The sequence below is a fragment of the Rhipicephalus microplus genome, chromosome 4, assembly GCF_043290135.1.
Source record: "Rhipicephalus microplus isolate Deutch F79 chromosome 4, USDA_Rmic, whole genome shotgun sequence".
Classification (NCBI taxonomy): Eukaryota; Metazoa; Arthropoda; class Arachnida; order Ixodida; family Ixodidae; genus Rhipicephalus; species Rhipicephalus microplus.
The window spans coordinates 21,768,813-21,774,980 of record NC_134703.1 but is presented as its reverse complement, the minus strand read 5'-3'; positions in this window follow the sequence as shown (position 1 = coordinate 21,774,980).

Genomic DNA, 6,168 nt, shown 5'->3' with positions numbered 1-6,168 from the left:
TAAAAACGTATGAAGTAGAAAGCAGCCAGAAAGTGAGAGATACAAAGGACAGTGAATGAAAGCGAAATGCAGAGAAAGAAAACAGCAAGATAGAAATATACTTGCAAAACTTAGCAAAGTAGCAAAAGCAAGGACTAAATAGGTGCCCATCAGCCGAGCTTCATTGTACATTTGTATACCTTTGCACCTCCACTGCAAACTACGTTTAATTTTTTTAGAAAAAAAGTATAGGGAATCAAGGAGCTGTTACCATTTATTAGAGACGGCCACTCCTTTCTACGTTGAAAGAAGAATCACGTTGCACGCGTGGTCGCATAGTTCCTTCATGCGCGGGCCCGAAAAAGAAGAAAGCGATTAGTACGGTTCCGTTTTTGGTCTTCTACTCGTCTCGCTGATTGCGCGACATTTGCTGCTGCCGGTAAAGGAAGCCGAAGACGAGACCTTGGAGAAAGGACCGCTCGGACATCATTTCGATAGAGACGTCTATTCGCTTCTCCTTTTCTTCTGTCCCTGCACCCCTGGCTTTCATCCCCTAAACCCCCACTCAAACACTTTTACAGGAGTTGCTCGGAGGATTTCAGGCTGAACGGTTGTGCCGCCCGTGATCTCCGACGCCAGCGTACATAGCTCTCGCCGACTGGTTCGCCCTCCACGACCTCCACAACCTCTTGACGCTGTGAAGCTCTCGTCGTGCGGTGCTCAGTCCTCGGACTTCTTCGACCGGCTCCCAACTTTCCTATCTCCCTCTTTTTCTGCCACTTGCCTGTCTTATTTGAATTCACACAGAACACAGGAATGTCTCTCAGCTCGACTCCAGGTTGGCTGCAGTTGAAGGTGGCAGGCACGGGGTCCTCCCTCCTCGGATCTTCTTCGAAGAACCACCGCCCGTTGTCGCCGCTGAACTTCGTTCACTCCGGTTCCCGGAACGTTCGACGTCCGGCGTCAACGAGCCGTGGGAACGCACCTCTTGGGTTCGTGCCTGCAACGCTGAGCTGACAGGCCAACAGTATATTTCGCCCGTGTATTGATGCCGCCGCTGCCGCTGGTTTCGGTTGCTACAGCGGAGCACAAGCGCGCCTTCCACCTTTGCAGCCGGTCTCGGCTCTAGTCTCCAGAGACGCCAACACTAAGCTCCTTGGCGATGTGGGTCTTCGCGTCCTTTATGGCCGACAAACAGCAGCCGTTCCCCCAATGCAGTGATACCACTTCCGTGATGGCGTGAGCTCACCGTCAGCGGGGCGGATAACAATATGACGGTATTCTGCGAACGCACCAAGTTCGAACCCAACAGATGTCCGAAAAAGTGGCAGCATATCCACGGGGTGAATGATGGAGAGTGGGGCGAAGCATCCGTCCATTCATTCGTTCTTGCTTCCGTCCGTTTATGCGTCCATCTGTGTGACCATCCGTACGTCCATCCGCCTGGCCGTGCGTGCGTTCGGACGTCCATCCGTGCGTCCATCCCTGCATTCGCCCATGCATCCGCCCCTGCGTCCGTCCATGCGTCCATCCGCCCGTGCAGCCATCCGTGCCTCCGTCCATGCATCTGTCTGTGTGTCCGTTCGTCCATCTAGTCAACACCCCAAGTACCATCATCTCGCATCTTTTCATCATATATTCCGCGTATAGAAGCACCACCATCCAGCGGACATTCCAAAGACTAAACGAGAGGTGGCACACGCACACTTTCTTACGGCTTGCGCTTCGTGTCTACTTCCCACCTCTAACCACCTCGCGTTCATGGTAAATACTAGTTCACTGTATTCATGGCACTGCAACCCAACGCTCGCTAAACCTTCGTAAAACCAAGGAGGTTACGCCCAGCGAGTATAACGTGGCAACCCTTTCTTGTCGGATAATGCTCAATGCACATGCCAATGACTGCTAATGGGGAATGAGAGACAGGAGAATTCGGCTTTAAGTTAACGCGCACGCTGCGAATTTTTTATTGTTCAACAACGCACAGGAGAAATTTCCCACCGGCACCACCTTGCAGGTCAAAACGAAAGAATGGTTACGCACTCCGACGAGGGACGAACAGGTGCCGCTTCGCCCCTAAAATTATTGCTGTGCGTAGCAATGCGTGGCATCGCGGTGGAAAGGTGGCAACTTATGGTTCTATCCCTTCCCGAGGGATGCGGAAGAAGTGCGACGGAGAACGGCGTTGATCAGAAACTTGCGCGTTTGAACGAAGGTGAAGGGCATTTTGGTGGTTGGTTGGCCGGTTGGTTTTGTAGTTTTAATCTATTCGATTGCGACAACTTTATTCTCCCCGTTCAGTACACCTTTAATGAGCGTGTGCATTCATGTCAACGTTCGGGCTTCTCAAAAAGTGAAGTATAGTTTCCTTCATTCGTAAACATAAGCAAGTGCTTTAGAAAATTTGTTGTATTATGTGTGCGAGTACATTTTTCGCGTATTCTTGTTTTCTGCGCAAGTGGTGCTATCTATTCTCAAATTAAGGTGCTGCACTCCCCCCCCCCCTCCCAAAAAAAAGTTTTAATCTCGCATGTGTACATATACATGCACACGAACGCGCGTGCGAATATACATAAAAGATGGGTATACCTCACCGAAACAAATTTCTCGCTATGCCCCTGTCATTGACGTATGTTTCTTCCGCGTGGAGCATAGTAGTTGAACCTGAAATATATTTCTTATGGTCAAAAGTATGGTGTTTATGCCTGTGTTTGCTTTGTGTTGTTCTCATTAAACTTGGCACACTGGCAGTTTAGGTTCGTCAGCTCGCAAGAAGTTTAAGAGGAACTGCAAAACGGGATTGTTAGAGCATTCGACTTGCGGAAGCATCACTTGGTTCCTTTCTGACACAGTGCAGCACAACCTATAACCATTACACTGAATTAATAATTCCTGATTTCCGTAAATCTAGCGGGGTTATTCAAATTTTCTTTAGTTAGGAGTTTATTCAGTTGATTAATACCTTTACCAGGGTCGTAGGGCAGACATTTTCGTGGGGCAGCGTAGGGTTCAACCAACCTGTTCTAAAGCTCGTGCGGGGGTAGCGTGTGAAGAGCACGTGTATGTATCTGATTCGAATATCAAATACTCCCAAAACAAACAAGTGAATGTTCGGAAGCACACGACCTTATTTAAAAATGTTCACCAAATCTACAATGTAGGCCACACGGTTGCTAGGGCTCGGTCGCTCCTCAGTTCCGCTGCTACTACCCCTGAACTTGTGGCGTTCGTTGACGCAGCACAGTATTCTGGCACAGCCAATTTCGTGGTTGTGGTCACTGACCTTGATGGTGAACTCCTCACGACAGCATCCCTTCGAGATACCACGCAGGCCAGGGCTGAGCAGGCTGCTATAGCGCTGGCCGTGGCTATAGTCCCGTGCACACGTGCATTTTCACTGACTCTCGGGCTGCTGTACGAGCATTCCTGACGGGGTCAGTTTGTGAGCAGGCTGCCCATATTTTTACCAAAATTTCAAATTACACTGCAAACGATGGTCACACCACCTGGTGATGTGACCATCGGGCAAGGATGGTGGACATCCTTGCCCACATGGGCAAGGATGTCCACCCTGTTATCCCTAATTCCAATGAGTCTGCCCATGCCCGCGCACGCACACTGTCCCACCGTGACGGGCATTTGGCGTCTATAATTTGGGGGAAGGCATCCAGCAGCTTGATTCCCTCCGCACCTTTAACGAAATATGTAAGCCCTATCAATTGTCCAGACGTAGGTATCCGCTCCCGCACCCGCTACTCTCGAGGACCCAGTCAATCAGTTTACGAATGCTGTAAAACGGTACCTACCCGTCGCCCTTAGTTTATAGTAACTTTATTGACAGCATAAAGTCCCACTGCTGTCATTGCGATGAGAGACGATGCACGTTACCCCACATGCTCTGGCAATGCACGGCGCTGCGAGATGACGAGCCTCTCAGCACAGAGGATGCCGGGAAGATTGCAATCACCAGGTCGGACCGGGATGTCCAAATCCGGGCTGTCCAGAAGGCCCGCAGTTTTGGGGAGTGGCATGCCCTTCCCGTTTCAACGTGGGTGTGGCCCGCAGCCGACCCGCCTTTTTGAGGGGCACCGGCTTCTGAGCGCAATTCGCGAATAAAGTTCGTTGACTGACTGGCTTACCTTATTTGTTAGAAACCTAATGACATGGATCGGTGAAAGCAACGAAAAGAGCACTCCTATATAAGCACAGCTCCGTTATGTAATCAAATGAACAGCATGCACATTCAGATTCCGATGGAACAACATAACTCAGTAGGATACATGCAATCTGTAAGACCAGTCGCAGTGCAGGGTTACCTCAAAAACTTTTAACGCCTCGCCTGCAGGTACGCGGCACACAAGTGCTAGCTACGTTTCGGAGAGGCCCGCTACACATGAGCGGTTGCCTTCTTCAACCTCGGGCTCGCGGAACAGGTTCGTAAACTTGAAGTAAATCTGATGCAGTTCGCCGAAGGGGCTCGATGTTTGCACCTACAGCGCAACCATTTCCGATGCTTCGTCAGTGAATTAGGCCTTTATGACAATGAGGATGAAGGGATCAACGGCCACGAACCCTTTCGCTGTCGACGAAGCAGCGTGGTGCGATGCCACAACCAAGAAAATTCAGCACCGCGCCAAGCGAAAGTGCTGCGTGTCTCCCTGTTAGGCGTAGCCGTCTTTGGTTTTCGAGCAGTGTTGCCAACACATGCAGTTTTATGGAGTTGCTAATGAGCACGCACGCACACATGATAGTATTTTCTGCATGAGTGAGTGAGTGGTGAGTGAAACCACCTCATTTGGTCCGTAATAGACACGTGTAAACTCTGCGTCACCACGATTCATTGTTTTGTGTTCTTTAGATAGTTTAATAGGAACAAACTGTCTAATAAATGAGCTAAATGAATGAGCAGGATTAGGGTAATTTCAGGCAGTATCTATCCTGCGCTTTACAAGCGCGGTGCACACAAGCAAATTTAGCAAGCTCTGGTGTACCGAGTATGACTGTGAATGATGTATTTTCAATTTATTAATTTAGTAATCTTTTTCGTGAAGTTTACTTCTTGCTGTGTTGTATGCCATTTGTTTAAATTAGGGGTCATTGTGCTGCTGCGTGGTAATTTACAACGCACTTAGGGAGAATCGTGCGAGCGCGTGGCATCGGTATTTATTGAACGTTTGTTTTCGCTCCCGCGAAACACGAACAACGAAATAAGTACACCATGTCTAGGAAAAACTCGCCTCGCGATGTTATGCTATCGCCCTTCACAACTGAGGGTTCTATTCAAAGGTACGCAGATAGTAGAGATAGATTAGACAGGGTGGAATCAGTGCAAAGAGGTTCGAGGGCAGATAGGTTCCAGCTAAACATATGCATAGACGGTCACCGACGCGACACAGCTGTTGAAGCTCCAAAAACCAAACCTCCGGCTGAAATCAAAAGCATCGGCGTTTTACCGCTTCGGGTTCTTTTCGCAGCCGCCTTTGGCCAACTATTATCAGAGTCCTTCACTACTTTTACCTACTCGGGGTCATCGGCTCGCCGTCATCCCTTCACAGCCATTTTGGGCTAACTGTTTGTTGCCTTTTCATTCATGAAACAGTGGGGTTCGCCCAGTTTCTGTGCCTATACCTGCTTTTAATGATGTTAGCATTCTGATAGGTCGCCCAGACAAATTACGGCTTGCTTAAACAGCTTCGCTAGTAAAACAAATGTGTGAGGTGCATGTCTATAAATACGCTGATGTGTAAAAAATCATACGAGTTTTTCGCAAACGGTAAATTTATAACGGCGCAGGTGCATCGCAGCCACGAAGATGTACTTGGCTTCTGTGAACGCTTTTCATAGCCGCACTTCTCCTAAATTGATATTGGATATCAACGGGCAACCCTTGACGATGTTGTGTAAGCCGCCATTACCAGGACACCCATGGAAGAGGTGCTTCACTCACAGTAACCAGGGAGCCTTATGTTTATAGAACTTGTTTCTCTCTCTCTTTGAACAGGAAATACAGGCGTGAAATCACCGCCTTTCTTCGCTAAAGGTGAGAGCAGTTATGAAAGGCTGAGTGGTTGAACTCGAGTAATAACTCGAGTAACATTCCCTACGCAATAATGCAGTGAATTGTGCAACAAACGCTATAGTTCGTCACACACTCTAGGTATGCAAATAGAGGGTCTGTCGGTGCCACGC